The sequence below is a fragment of the Puma concolor genome, chromosome B3 (genome assembly GCF_028749965.1).
Source record: "Puma concolor isolate L17-30 chromosome B3, mPumCon1.1.hap2, whole genome shotgun sequence".
NCBI classification, from domain to species: Eukaryota; Metazoa; Chordata; class Mammalia; order Carnivora; family Felidae; genus Puma; species Puma concolor.
In genome coordinates this window covers 91,962,039-91,978,689 of record NC_141672.1, presented here as the reverse complement: position 1 = coordinate 91,978,689, position 16,651 = coordinate 91,962,039, and the positions used below count along the sequence as shown (strand labels likewise).

Here is a 16,651-nt window from a genome sequence, read left to right as displayed (position 1 = left end):
TTCACCTGTTCCCACTTGGTATAAATGTTGCTACTTGGTTAGTACCCCTTCCTGTTCTCTCCTTTCTTAGTTGTCAAACCTTCCTCTCATTCGGGAGGCTCTCCCTGGCTACCCTGTTCATTCTTTGCAGGTGTTTCTTTCAGTTAATCTCTTATATGTCTAATCTTATCTTGGCATATGCTTATTAGGGGAAATAATGATCCCAAAATGTTAGAGGAATTAAACAACAACAACAACAAAAGAAGGACGAGAGAGATGCATTAAAAGTAAAGATAGAAGCTGTGGGAAAGGAATTAAAATAGATTTCTTTTTATATTGTTTGTGGGAAGTTATACAACTTTCTCCTGATTTAATTTGAATTTTAGAATAGCATTTATTGTATTTCCCTCTTGACTAAAACACATATATAGCATATATAACACATATGCTAAAAGAATAAAAATGTGGATCTTTAAAGCTACAAAATTAAGTCATAAATTACTGTCATTAAATTTTAATATATTTTTCAGCCTTTTGGTTATGAGTTTTAACTTTTTCTAAATTAGGTTTAAATTAGGGGTGCCTGGGTGGCTCAGTTTGTTAAGTGTCTGCCTCTTGATTTAGGCTTAGGTCGTGATCTCACAGTTCATGAGTTTGAGCTCCATGTTGGGTTCTGCACTGACAGTGTGGAGCCTGCTTGGGATTCTGTCTCCCTCTGTCTACCCCTTTCCCACTTGTATTCTCTCTCTCTCTCTCTCTCTCTCTCAAAATAAACAAACTTAAAAAAATAAACATTAAACAATTTAGGATTCAACTAAATAAACTCTTTGGATCTTTTTATTTCCACTTATCTTATGTTGTCAACATGTCCTGGTGTCATTAAATGTGTGTGTATGTATATATATAATGTGTATATATATATATATATATATATATATATATGTATATACATATATATATATGTATATACATATATATATAATGTGTATATCTATAATGTCTATCTATAATGTATCTCTCTCTATATATATATGTACATATATATATATATATATTTTTTTAGAGAGGGAGCGTGTGTGTGTGTGTGTGTGTGTGTGTGTGTGTGTTAGCTGGGGAGAGGGGGAGAGGGAGAGAGGGAGAGAGAGAGAGAGAAAGAGAGAAAGAATCTTAAGCAGGCTCCATGCTCATTGCGGAGCCCAGCACAGGGCTCAAACCCACAACCCTGTAAGCTGAAATCAAGAGTCAGGCATGACTGAACCACCCAGGCATGCCTATTTTCTTTTCTAATTGATAACATAGACTTATACTTAGGATCTTCTAACAATTTTTCATTATATCCCTCTTTTCATTCTTAGTGACCCTTTTGGGTAACAGGTGCAAGTAGGGCGTGATTGTCGAAAAGGTGAAGATACAGCTACTAGAATAGGACTTGCCCATTTTTGGTGTTGGAGGAAAAGAAACAACCCAGCACCATGAGGGGAGGTGGAGTGAGGCTGTTGTAAGGAACACTGGAAGCAAGAGAGAAGGAGAGGCATTAATAATATTTCTCTTTCAGAACTTCCCAAAAGTTTTCTTCTCCAAGGAAATTTCCTGGTGAGGCAATTGCCCCAAGTGCCTGCACTATAACTGCTGTGTCTGCCATCCCCCAGGAGACAGCGCCAACCATGCTTTGATCACCATTTCTCTTAACCTTCTTGAGAAGTCTGTTGGAAATAGCAGGGAAGGTCCCATTTTCTTCACCACCCACACAAAACACTTCCACATGATTTTCCCAACCTCTAGTCATTGTGTCAGGCAAACAACTGTCAGCTCCCTGGTAGGATGAACTGACAGTGCAGATTATATTGATTACCCTCAAGTGGTCCCTGTAAAATAAGGACTAGATTCTTGTGTTGGAACCAGTTTGAGAATGCTAAGGCCTACCAGCCAGTCAGGAGACCACATTGGAAGTAGTGTCAACCTGTAAATCTCTTCACTGATGTAGGAACCACTTTGGTTGGGGTAATTATAAGCAACACTCCAACACTCTCTTTTCAGGGACAGCACATATGCCTGTAGAATTTTACTTTCTCTGAGGAACAGGCAGTATCTTGCCTTTCTCTGGAAAACAGAATGATTTGTACCTTCTTTGACCCTGGAAGGCATCCAGATCAGCCTCATTGATTGGACTTATAATAGGTGATAGCATTACCTTAGTTTTCTTCCTTGCAGGTCAAGATGGCTTATGTGTAATTCTTAATACATCCTACTGTAGCTAGATTACTGTGCAAACCAACTGGAAAATTCAATACAGAAATTTAACGGGAAAGCCCCTTGATTTTCTAAGATGAACACTATTGGTTGATGGGCTCTGTTCAGCTGGGACACTGGGAGGTACAGCTGAAGTCAATACTTGTCCACTTCTTATTATAAGTAGTTATTCTCAAATATTAAAGTATTGGCTTGATGCAAATTTATACAAGCAGTTTAGGGTGCAACAGTTTAAGGATCTTGATAGGTAAGTTAGACATCATCTTTGTGGTCATTTGGGTTGTGGGGTTTTAGTTTTCTTCAGTGGAGATACCCCTATGCCAGAGCTAGCTGGATTGGTACCCATCTGTGTGGTATAAATTCTGAACTGGTTAATTCAATCGTTGTGTCTAGATTTCTTCCTGATACTGGTGCCCACTTGTCAAGAAAATCCCCATTACCTCACGAAGATGACAATTTTTTTTTTTCTTGGGATAGTGACTCTTCAAACTCAGGAACCTCCCAGATAAATAGATACTCTTAAATGATACAAATCTCCAGCTGTCAAAGTGTTTGTAAATGATGAATTGTGCTTTCAAGCTTTTCAGGCCTTGGAAATGAGGCCTTGTCATTGGGGTCTGCCAATATGCTGCTGAGCTGATTTTTCAAGGGCAAATTTGGGGGCCTTCACACATTTCTTCATTTTTCTCAATCACTTTATCATTTGTATGGGGTTCTGGAAATGAGAAAGAGATTGTCAAGTTGTCCATTATCAAGGTACCATTTTAACCAGAACTATGGTGTTACCCTGTGAATCATACCATGTTGCTGAATATTGCAGTGAATGTGACAAGCAGGTGGAATGTAATGTCCTGCAAAGTGGTATCATATGTGTAGAAAACCCCCTGCCAACATAACCGCTCCTTGTGTAGTCTGTTAATGACATGCCATTCAGGGTCTCTAGAGAGCTCCTGATGTAAGCCTTATCAGAGCTGTGACCAGATTCAGTGAACCAAAAATTGCAACACATGCTCTGTTGAAGGGGTGGTGGTGGTGGTGATGGTGGTGTACTTGTCCCAGGTGTTGACAGCTTTCATGATAACTACTATTTGCTGAGTAGCTTATCCTTGCTTGTTTCTCTAATAATTAAATCACACATTACCCCTTTTCATTCCCCATAACACTTATTGTAATCCCTGCTTTTCACATAAGGAGAGAGGCTCAGAAATAAGTCATTTATCTACTCAAATCATACAGCTTGGAAGTGGTAGACCCAAGATTTGAATAAGAAACTTTTGGGTCTTGATTCCATGCTATTTCTACAGAATAATGTGATAAAATTATATAAGCTGTGAATAATGTAGCCAAAGAACTCACTTGAAATAATTTGTGCCCATTATGGCAAGCGTCTTTAATATGAATAAGAAAACTACACATACACACTCATGCCCTCAAAACAAAGGCAGTACAGCAAATGGAGAAAATGGATGGGAAAAGTTCACATCATTGGATATATACGCACTGATCTACATATCTGGAAACTGAATACTCTAGAGGGTCCAAGGTCAGTTCAAAAATGGGAAGTGATGGTTACAGTAGTTGTTTTTGTAGTTTGGAAAAATTTTGAAGTCACGATCCATAATAGGTGACTTTTATGTCAAATATTTAGAAAGACTAAACTAAATTAGGTTTCTGACTAAAAGTTAACAAAGGTCAAGGGTAGAACTAGTAGAATTAGCAGATAGTATTTAAAACAGCAAAAAAAAAAAAAAAACCCAAAAAAACAAAAAAACTTTAGGGTGTTTTATAGTCTTGGATCTTCAACTAAATACTATAATTAAATTAATCCTATTTTGTTAACTTTTTAGGTTTCAGTTCTCAGAGAGTGAACACTCAGTCTTAGTTGTGGTGTGCATGGAAATGTCTCCTGCTTATGGTTTATGAATATTGGCATTCTGAAATGAAGACAAAACTAGTTCATTAATTTTATATGACAGATTTTCAAGACTAGACTCCAGCAATTTCTCTTTGATTTAAAGGTAAAAGAATCTTTTATAAAACAATGAAAATTATTTAGAATATATAAAGCAAAGTTTTAATGGCCAAACAGCACAAAACTCAAAGGATTCCTCTAGAGATGTAAATTAAAAATCTGTATCTCCTGAAATTATGAATATTACCAAGAATTGATCAAACAAAAACCAAAGTAAGTAACAATATTAGTTGAATACTATTTAAGTTGTGCATAACAATAAGAGTTGTCCATAACAACTCTTGGAATTGATTCCAACTTGATTTGGAATTCTAGGCTTTTAGGGGGAGAAAGGTAGATAAATGTATTCTTACATTTGGTACTACTGTAACTACCTGAAACCATAATATTTGGGTACATTTACAACCAAATTCATACAGGAAAAATTAATTTATGTCTCAAACCAACTTTTATAAAAATATTATTTTATTAAAATAGCCAATTTATGGAAAGAGCTCAAATGTCTATTGACTAATGAATGCATAAAGAAGATGTGGTGTATACGTATACGATGGAATATTACTCAGTCACAAAAATGGATGAAAATTTGCCATTTGCAATGATATGGATGGAGCAAGAGAGTAATATTGTAAGTGAAATAAGTCAGGCAGAGACACACATATACCACATGATTTCACCCACATGTAGAACTTAAGAAACAAAACATGAATATAGGGGGGAAAAAAGAGAGAGGCAAACCATAAAATAGGCTCTTAACTATAGAGAGCAAACTGATAGCTATTGAAGGGAGGGGGGATGGGTTAAATGGATGATGGGTATTAAGGAGGGCAAATGTCGTGATGATCACTGGAATCACTGAATTCTATACCTGAAAGTAATATATAAATACACACACACACGCACATGTTGGGCAAAGAAAATGTGGCCTTTCAAGAAGAAAATGAAGGATGTTGTGTTCAGAACAAATACTGAGTCATATATGCTATGCCTCAATTATATCATTTATATCTATAAAATCATAATATACACATTTTCTTTCATTTTTCACTAGTAACTGAGACTAAAGAGAATAAATAAAGTTTGAATATGTTCGTGATGAACTACATGGACCATCTAGATTACTTTGCATGATATATTGCTCAAATATATATATTACTAGAAATTGGCTTGCTCAGTCTGAACAGAGATATAAACAGAATTGGATCCTGCATTCTTTTTTGAAAAATTTGCCTCGTTGAAAGAAAATATTGTGAATCCAGTAGGGAAGGAGTTTCATTTCTTGATGATTATTCTGTGTCACTTTAATTTATTAAAAGCTTGGTGTTGGTTGGTATGCAGCAATTCATAGGCTGCTTATGAATAGAATTTCCTAGCAGAGCTCATCATTCTCCTTTAAGTTATTTTTAATTTTTATCTTAAAATTGTCAGAAAGTAAAATTGACCTTATCTTTGGTGTATCAGTTTATGAATTTTGACACACATGTAGATTTATGCTATCATCAACACAATCAGGATACATAATAGTTACATCCCTCAAAAAAAAAAAAATTCCCTGTACTCTTCCGTTATGGTTACATTCATCCCCACCTGTACTCCCCCATGTTGTGCAGTACATGTGGCTTGTGGTTGTTTATTAAAAACAGAACTGATAAGCTAGTTATACCATGAGCAGCAAATCTCCATGATTATGTGTGTGATGTAATTGGGAAGCAGGAATGGAGTATGTTTCATCTACTTAGGGAAGGGGCATTTCATAATTGCATGAAGAGGATTTCTTTTTTAAGTTTATTTGTTTATTTTGAGAGAGTGAGAAAGCATGAGCAGGGTACTGGCAGAGAGAGAGGGAAGGAGAGAGAGAGTCCCAAGCAGGCTCTGCACTGGCAGTTATGCAGAGCCTGATGTGGGGCTCAAACTAACAAACCATGAGATCACCACCTGAGCCAAAGTCAGATGCTTAATTGAACAGAGCCACCTAGGTGCTCCATCAAGAGGTGTTTTTTTTTGTTGTTGTTTTGTTTTGTTTTGTTTTGTTTTTAAATCTCCTCCCATGATTCTGATAAATACCCCTCTCTCTCTTTGGGAAAAGAAAATTTTCCTTTCCTACTTGAAAATCACTATTATTTATAAGAATAATCACTAGTACTTATAATATTATAAATTAATTAATCACTAGTATTTATAAGAATATATTATACCCCATAGGTATATTTGGGAAGATGGAAAAGTAGAGGTTTAAGAACAATGGCTTTGAAGAAAGTATTTTTTTATTGTGTTAAAGACCCCTCTTTAATGTCTGGTTATCTACCATTAAAAAAAGTATTCTAAAGTCTTTATAATAGTTTCCTAGGTTAGAACTCTTTGGGGATATGAACTGAGTCTTGTATACTGTTAAATTCTCAAGGCCTGAACATTTCTTAGAAATTTGTAGGTAATCAATAAGAAAGTGATGACCAATGAATACCTTTTCTGAGCTTCAATCTACTCTTTAAAGTTAAAATGATAAAACTCAGAGATTTCTGCTTCTTACCACAATGTGATAACAGGAACTAGATTTATCCTCCCTCCTCAAACAATTAGAAAGCCAGTAAAAAAAGCATATAGGACAGTAGTTTTCAGACTTTGGGCAGCAGACAGAAAAGGATTGTGATTTCTAAGTGAAGAAACACAAATAAACAAGTTGAACCCTGTATTTGCCCAAGCTAATAGTCTGAATGCAGATCCCTGGAGGAAGTACAGAGCAGAGGAACTCAAACAAAGTTTAGTGTCCTTGCTGACTAGAAAAGAAAGAGATTAGAAGTTAGGCAAAGTTCTAGCTCATGCATAGAGCAATGTACTGGAGGGAAGGGAACACAGAAAGCAATGGACTTCTGCAGAGGAGTCCTCTTATATCTTTGGCTGAGTATAAATTTGTGCATTCGTGGGAAGAAATTACCCAAAGTTCCTGAAAAGAACTATGGAAAGACAAGTGCTCAAACAATTTTTGGAGCTCCTAAAGATGAAGAATGTTCATTGTTCAAACAGAAAGACCTCATAAAATATGTGACATTGGATGGAGCCTTCAGAAAAGTATTGCATGACTCAGAATTTTCACTTGTAGGTATATGCCTAAGAAATCTGATAACATAAGTTCATTAAAAAACATGTACACAGGGGTGCCTGGATGGCTCAGTCAGTTAATCATCCAACTCTTGAATTCCACTCATGTCATGATCTCACGGTTGTGGGATCCAGACCCTTGTTGGGCTCCATGCTCAGCATATTTGGGTTTCTCTCACTCTCTCTCCTGCCCTCTGCCCCTCTGCCATTCTCACTGTCTCTCAAAATAACTAAATAAATTTTAAAATAATACGTACACAAATACTCCTAACAGCATTATTCATAATAGTCATGATGTAGAACTGACACAGATAACCATCAACTGACGAATGAATAAACAAAATGGGGTACATACATGTGATAGAATGTTATTCAGCCTTAAAAAAACAATGAAATTCTGAATATATGATACAACACAGATGAACCTTGAAAGTATGCTTTGTGAAAGAAGGCGGACACCACAGGCCATATACTGAAAGACTCCATTTATATGAAATTTCCAGGGCAATCAAATCCATTTACATAGAAAATAAATCATTGCCAGGAGTTGTTTGTAGGGAGAAATATAGAGTTACTACTATATAGCATGGAGTCTGAAGTTTCTTTTTGGTAACGAAATTTTTCTGGAATAGATCGTGATGGTGGTTGCATAACCTCATAAATATATAAAGAAACCCCACTGAATTGTGCACTTTAAATTTTTTTAATGTTTATTTATTTTTGAGAGAGAGAGCGTGAGTCGGGGAGGAGCAGAGAGAAAGGAAGACACAGAATACAAAGCAGGCTCCAGGCTCTGAGCTTGTCAGCACAGGGCTCAAACTCAAAAACCATGAGATCATGACATGAGCCAAAGTCAGTTAACCAACTGAGTCACCCAGGTACCCCTGAATTGTGCACTTTAAAATGATAAATTTTACAGTATGTGAATTATATTTCAATAAAACAGAAAGCTTTGCATTATTAGTAGGATTAAATTAGCTCTAAAGGGATCCCTGATTCACCCTAACAAAACTTAACAGCAAAACTTGGGCTGTGGCCTAATGAGGAAATTAACAAATTCTGTCTTCACAAAAGCAACTATATAAACCTGAGAAAAATTGACCAAAATAGCCATTTCAGTGCTCTGAAAATCAATCAAAACAATCAACCAAAAGGGTAGTATTTATGCTCTTACAACTGTTGAGTTTCGATCAAGAAGAGTGGGAACGTATGGTTCTGACCTGGGACTGCTACTTTTTCCCCCTTAGCTTGATTAGTGCAGAGTTTGGACCAGGGCAGGGTAGGGCAGGTAACGAGTAGTGGCAGATCTTTTCTGCCATCAAAGGGACTCTCCTGCTTTAGAACAGTGAGCATTGCCCATGCCATGTGGCACTAACAGTTGACTTGTCTTCTCAGAGTCAGGTGAGTCTGGGAGCACCAATAGGTCAACTCTACTAGCCAGAGGCTATGGGTTTATTTAGTTAGGACATGCACAAACAGCCCAGAATTGAGAGGGTCCACGCATTCAAACACATTCCTGATCATCCCTAGACTGAACACATGTGTATAGGAGACTCGAAAAGGCCTGTCTGCAAGTAAAACCCAGGGCAGATGTCCAAATAGTCTGGAGTTAACATCATTTTCCTACCCAAAGACAGGTCTGTCAGCAGACCACACAAACCTTAGCGGCTCAAAATGTAAAATAACTTCTGTCCAATTATTAGCTAAACATTAAGTGACATGGACATGGGAAAAGCCTTTAAGACGTTAAACTTAACAGTAAAAATAATTAAAAATAAGACCAGACGTCAGAGCTTATAAAGCACAGAGTAGACATGTTATTAGATTTATTATAGGCAAGCAAGTAAACAAACAAGAAACAACAACAGTCTTCAGGGAGGATTATTAGAATCCATAGTTGCAAAATACATTATCTAAAATGTCAAAGTTTTGGCAAAACTGTGAGACATTACAAGAAATCAGGAATGTGACTTACATTATGGGGGAAGAGAGACAAAAACTCTCTGAATGTGTCTAGTTTTTAGATTTGGCAGACCTCTAGTCCCTATTGTAAAAATGTACAAATAAGTAAAGGAAATCATGTTTAAATGATTAAAAGAAAGTACGATAACAATGAACTAACCAATAGAGAATCTAAGTGTATCAGACAATATACAAAACATAAACAAATGGGAATTCTGGATTGGAAGAATACAATAATTAAAGAATTCACCAGAATGACTCACAGTAAATTGAGAATGGCAGAAGAAAAACAGTGAAAACAGGATAAATCAACAGAAATGATCAAATCTAAATAAGATAAAGATGCAAAATTAAAGATATCTTCCCAACTTGATATATACATTAAATGCAATTGCTATTAAAAAATCCTTGATTTTTTTTTTTTTGTAGACATAGGTATCCTTATTCTAAAATTTATACAAAAAGATGCAGACTTGGGGTGCCTGGGTGGTTCAGTCAGTGAACCGTCCAACTCTTGATTTCAGGTCAGGTAATGATCTCATGGTCATGAGATTGAGCCCTACATGGACCTCCATGCTGGACAGCCTGCTTAAGATTCATTCTCTCTCTCTCTCTCTCTCTCTCTCTCTCTCTCCCCCCCCCCCCTCTCTCTCTCCCTCCATATTCCCCTCCCCCACACGTGTGTTCTCTCAGAAATAATTAAAATAATAAAAAATTAATTTCCTTTTCTTTTTAAAAAAAATATTTGGAAATTTCTAAAACAATCTTACAAGGAAAAATAAAGTGGAGAGAATCACCTTTCTCTATATTAATATTATTATGAGATGACTGCTTATTAATGTTCCATAGGGGGAAGGCGGCTCATATTCTAGCCACTCTGTTATTTCCAACTAGGTTGTCTTTAGATCAGTCCTTCAGCTGAATTTTCCCATAAAAAAATATTTTTGATAAAATCATTTGGGAAGCATGTTGTGAAAGTGTCATGTGGTTTATAACTTTCCATGAGCCTGTATCAGCGGGAGAAATGCATTTGGAAAGAGCTGGAATATGGACCGCCAACTTTCTCTATATTCATACTGAGCATCTGATTTGTGCTTATGAAATTCTTGATAGGAAGCTTTAAGATATGTTAAAGATACATTCTTGACCCTTCGTTGGTTGATTAATGGACCAGCAGAGCAAAAAAGGAAAGGCTGAGTATAAAATTGAGACTATAGTTGTTAGGGTTTAGCCTAGGTCCAACATCACAGTCTGGGTCCAACATCAAATTTCCTAGGTCTAAATCTTGCATGACCTTGAGTAAATGCCTAAGTCTTTAGACTTCATCAGTATAATAGGGATGAGAATAAAAGTACCTGATAAGATTGTGGGAGGCTCGAAGTGATCTAATCACATGTAATAATACAACACAGGGCTTGCCTCACAAGAAATACTATGACATATCAGATATTGTTGTTGCTGTTATTATGTTGCTGTTATTATTATCACCCTAGTGTCATAATCCCCAATTCAAAAATCTGATATCAAAAAAGCTCTGGAAACCAAAATCTTTTTCATACGACTTACATAAAGTAGCCCAGTCAAAAGAAACTCAAAGATGCAGGCCCAGCACAGCACTAAAATAAGATCCAGTAATCTCTTTTGCCTGTTTCCAAGTTTTAGATAAATTCTGACAGTCTTGATCTCTGTAAAACAATTTTACTCCTTCCTCAGGAGAATATCACTATGAGTGGAAACATTCTCACATGCTCGTGGACATCCAAAAATGTACAAGATAGCCCCCCACAACCAAATGTCAGTAATGCCAGCTGATTTGGGAAACCCTGCTCTAGGAGAAGTTAACTTAAACATTTTCTTACAATAAAAGTGAAAAAAGAACTCCAAAGTTATGATTCAGTGCCCTGTTGAACATTAACTTTGCATCCAACATGACGGTCTTATTCTTACCGTTCTTTGTTAAATTGTGTATAAATCTCCATTTCCTCAAATGAATTTGGAGCTGGCTTCTTGCTAGTTTCTTTTTTTCATCTTTGACATGTATTCCTTGTATACTTACAGGTTGGTTATGTTTTTTAATCTTTTGAAAAATACGTTTTAATAACTGATGGAAGGCTAGCTAGAAAAATAGATAATTTTGGACAGCTTTCTATTTCAAATTCATTCATTCCTTGGATTTTATCATAAGGATGAAATGTCAGTCATTACCATAGTCAGTGTAGGTATTCCATCCAGCTTACATGGCTTGATCTTCAGTCATTTCTGGGGCCTCAGAGATGCCGTTGCTAATTAGATTCTGTTATTTTTTGATTAAGCTCACCTTCCTACTTAGTAACCACCCCATACTTTTTGCTGTAACGATGACTTCCTTTCTTCCAGAATGCTTTCCTTCCTAATTCTAAACTGATGTTCAACTAAAATTGGATCTACTTCCTGTATTATGCTCTTTCTTCATCCTGGTCTCCTGAAAAAAAATCATTTTTGCCAATATGTGAGATTCCTTTTGCTGTGGAAAGGACCCTTTGTCCCATGTCTGAAGGTTTTAAAGTTGTCTGAAGCCTTTACCTGGGTCTCCAGAAGAAGAGTGTCAACTCAGGATAGACCTCAGTTAGGACCCAATCTGCTTATGCCACTTGAAAGCTGCAGCAATTTAAAGGACAAAATTAACAAAAGGAAACCGCATAAATACAGTTTGATATCTGAGGGAGTGGAAAGAACTTCATGTACCAAAATTGCTTCAAATCTTGACCCCGTCCTTTATTAGGTGTTTGGTATTAAGTAAACTGCAGATGATCTCTGAACTTCTGTTTCCTGTCTGTAAAACCTTTCCAGCAGGATTGCTGTGTAATAAACGATAAGGTCAAATGTGTATTTTATGTCCTAAAGCTTAATTAACATATGTCTGTGTTTGTTAGACATAGAGAATTATATTTTTTGTTCACTCTATCTTTGAGGAATAATAGACTTTACAAAATGCTGCAAACATGGATACACTACAGAATATAATTTTTGCCATATAACATTATAGTATTTTAAAGAGCCATGTTAAATACAGACATTGAATGTAGAATGGACTAGTTTTATTTTCTCACTAAAAATTATATTTCCAAGACTGATTAAAATTTGTGCCTCAGCAAAATTATAACACAAAATCCAATGAACTTTCTAGGTTTTTTTTTTTAGCAAATAGTTAAAACTATGAAATTCATATATATAAGTTACAAGTGACTATTGCCTAGCCTCCTTCATATGGATCAATATTCTTTAAAATCTTATGAAGGAGAAAAGGAAAAGGAGTAGAAATGAGACTTTTGAGGGTTCACTATGAACACTCTGTGCTCAAAGGTAGATTGGGAGAAAGTAGAGGTATGATATGTAGAATAATGTCTCTCACCCCTCAGATAAAGAGGTCGAGGTCTGTGTCCTAATCCCTGGAACCTGTGAATGGTATCTTATACGAGTTACAACTATAGAAGCAGAGATCAGAGTGATTCAGTGTGAGAAGGGCTCAAACCACCTTTGGGGCTTTGAAGATGATGAAAGAGGTCTGTGAACCAAGGAATGCAGAGTCTCCCCAAGAGCCTCCAGAATGAACACAGAACTGTTGACACCCATTTGAGATCTATTTTTTTAATGTTTATTTTTGAGAGAAAGAGAGAGTGTGTGTGTGTGTGCAAGGTGGGGAAGGGAAGAGAGAGAGAGAGGGAGACAGAATCCAAAGCAGGCTCCAGGCCCTGAGCTGTCAGCACAGAGCCCGACGTGGGGCTCAAACTCTGGAACCACAACATCATGACCTGAGCTGAAGTAGGATGCTCAACTGACTGAGCCACCCAGGCACTCTGAGATCCATTTTGAATGTGACCTACAGAATTACGAGATAACAATTCTGTTTAAGCCACCAAGTTTGTGATCATTTGTTTCAGCAACAATAGGAAGCTAATACAGCAGGGAATCTTACTGTTCATGAAATACGTAAGGAGAACATAGAAGAGGCGTGCTTCCTTTTTTTAATCACTGGGGTCTAAAAGACAGATGGAAACTTGCTGTGCATAAATTATAAGGAATTATAGACCTGGATAGGGGTATATCAAAGGAGGGGAGATTTCAGAGCACCCTCGTGAGCGGAGACAAAAGACACATAGGGACACATCTCACTCATTAATGTCTGAGGTAGGGGATGAGGAGGGGGCATTTTATTTCAAATGTTGGAGTAGGGAAAGGAATTACAGTGATTGATTTTTTCATTTGCTCATTCACTCACTTGACATCTATTTAAAATAGTTTACTATGTTTTAAATATTGACTGATAGACCCAGTATTGAACGTAGTTGGCCCCACCTCTATTCCTTCAGGACTCTACAGTCTTCTGAAGAAAAAAGACATTTTACAAATGAAACACAGTTAAATATAAATTATAAACTTCACTGGTGGTTTAAAGGAAAAAAAAATGGTTGTAGGAAGGAATAGTCACTGAGAACCTAATTTAGATTGGGAGAATCAAGTAAAGCCTTCCCGAGAAAGTAATATTAGTGTTAGAACGCAGAGGATAGCCTGGCTAAGGACTGTGAGAGAGTCTCAGAGAAGGAAGAAAGAGAATATGCAAAGGCCTTATGTTAGGAAAAAATGGGATTGTGCAGAGTATATGGAGCAAGAAAGACCATGTCTAGAATTATCTGGGCAGGCAGATTACCAGGATTTGGGGGCTTTTATTCTAATACGTACTGTGATTTCTGATTATTCTGATTCCCCACACTTAAAATTTAGCTTTAAGTAACAGGATAATGGGATGGCAGAGATAGAAGCATCTTTAGCTCTCATTAGCCTAACTGCTTTGATTTTGAGTTGAAGAAAGTGAGACACAGGGAGGTGACCTCGCTAGGTTAAAGTTGCACAGGTGACTCTGGATCAAGAGTTCAGTTCCCTAGTCTCTTTCAACCACTGCCCTTCTTCACACATGGTACTGCCCACCACTGAAATTCCAGCAGCTCTGGAAGGGACCACTTCCAGAAAGGACAGGCTGATAGAAGGTCCATCCGTCATTCTGTTACATTCCTCCTGGCCCACCCTCCCTGGGATGACATGATACCAGGCCTCCAGAATGCTGAGCAGCCCTACCCTTTAGGAAAAAGCAGTCTTGTGGAGATAAACATCAAATTTATGCTTAAGGAGTGAAGAGTGTGTACCCTAGAGTCCTCACAGTGCTTGTCACCATGAGGAAAGCATCTGAATTAATTAGGTCTCACTTTTATGTTTTTTTCTCCATTCTTAATGTTTCAGCTTCCACAAGGTCTTCTCAAGGTGGAAGTGTTACTGCAATGAGAGATGCTAAGAATGACCAAAAGGCGATTTAGTTCTCTCTAGTTGATGAATAAAAATACGTTTATTTCAAAATAAGCTATTTTCTTTTGTGATTACACACACACACACACACACACACACACACACACACACACACATCTTAAGCATTTGTAGTTCACTCAGATTTGTTGCCATTTTGTAAGCTGAGAAGTTTTTCTGTGAGTTGAGTGGCTTTTTTTCCCAGCTGCACATAGATATAAGTAATACTACAAATATATGTTAAGGGAGTCGTTACTGTGTCATTTACTTGCATTATGTTGTTACCTTGTATTATAGAATTCTCTGATGTTCCATGTCTAAATGATAAAATGCAGGCTCTCGGAGCTGAAAGAGATTGAGGGGGAGAGAAATTTTTTTTTCTGCTAAATATCCATTCTGAGTGACGCGAAATTCGTTGCTTCAAAAGGAGAGCCTGTACTAACCAATACCAAAAACAAACAAGTGAACAAACAAACAACCAAAAAACAGCCAGCCCCACCTCATCCCACCCCCAGCATCACTGTAGCCTAGGCCCAGATGGCCTTTGCCTAATTATAGCCAGCTAATTTGCCTGCTTGTAGAACAGCGTTTCTTTTTTTTTTCTTTTTTTTTTTTTTATTTATATATGAAATTTATTGTCAAATTGGTTTCCATACAACACCCAGTGCTCATCCCAAAAGGTGCCCTCCTCAATACCCATCACCCACCCTCTCCTCCCTCCCACCCCCCATCAACCCTTAGTTTGTTCTCAGTTCTCAACAGTCTCTTATGCTTTGGCTCTCTCCCACTCTAACCTCTTTTTTTTTTTTTTTCCTTCCCCTCCCCCATGGGTTCCTGTTAAGTTTCTCAGGATCCACATAAGAGTGAAACCATATGGTATCTGTCTTTCTCTGTATGGCTTATTTCACTTAGCATCACACTCTCCAGTTCCATCCACGTTGCTACAAAAGGCCATATTTCATTTTTTCTCATTGCCACGTAGTATTCCATTGTGTATATGAACCACAATTTCTTTATCCATTCATCAGTTGATGGACATTTAGGCTCTTTCCATAATTTGGCACAGCGTTTCTTAAAGTATGGTTTCAAGACTACTGGTGTTACACCAAAAGTCAGCCCGCCACACCAGAGGCTCTGTGTGAGAACCTGCATACCAAAGACTGAGGGTCAACGCTCTAGACCCAGTCAGTTGCATGCACTATGAGAACAGCAGCTATATCGCCCTCTCCATGGGTTTCTGCCTTAGAATATGACAGCCTAGCTGAATTCTTCGTGGCATTCCTGTGTAGACCCATCCTACTGAGCATTTAACACTAGAGACTTTTACAAAAGGAAAAACTGTGGATGCAGTGGACAAACAAGGGTGTGGTGGAACAATTGTAGGTATGCCTAGTATGCAATCCTTGTCCCCAAGGCCGAATGCATTCACAGATGACTTTTCCTCCTTTGACATCCTGTGGATCTTGATGGATGTGATGACTGTGTCTTCTGGAGGATATTAATGTTATTTTTTGAGTGAAACACAGAACTGAGCTAGGATCACGTGTGTCTTTGAAACTAGCAAGATGCCACTTATGTTGCACCAGTCTGTATTTACAGTTTAGCCACCTTTCTCCACAGACGTCTGAAGTAGGAAATACGTTCCTTAATGCCCGATCCTTCCATAGTTGTGTGTGAGAAGAGAAGGATGTATTTACTTTGGCTCAGTTATGCTGAAGACCTGCTCCTTAGAAGCAGGGATATGATTCTTATAGACTCATTTGCTTAATTTAATTTAAGGTATCAGTCTCTTGGTGCCTAATACAGTGAAATATTTTGTGCTCTTCAGTGCAGAATAAGGTAAGGTCATTGCTTTTTCACTCTAATCATAATATTTGCTATTGATAAAACCAGCGAGTACTCAATCTCCTTTACTTAATTCCCAAGGAAAAGATACCAATCAGAAACTAAGGAATTTTTCTCTATACATGCTAAGTGGTGAAATTTGTACTACTTTTAATCATAGTTCACTTACTATTATCTGCATAGGATCAAAGCAAAATCCTTTAAAAAAATTTT

General features: G+C 37.2%; 1 long non-coding RNA gene across 2 annotated transcripts in view; it reads right to left on the bottom strand.

The window, feature by feature from the left end:
* Nucleotides 1–16,651, bottom strand: part of LOC147580207 (uncharacterized) — a 65,888-nt gene that overhangs the window by 12,004 nt on the left and 37,233 nt on the right. For both annotated transcript variants that reach the window (XR_015252633.1, XR_015252632.1), the window contains one exon: nucleotides 14,879–14,938. This is a non-coding gene — a long non-coding RNA (uncharacterized LOC147580207). The remainder of the gene's footprint in view (nucleotides 1–14,878; nucleotides 14,939–16,651) is intronic.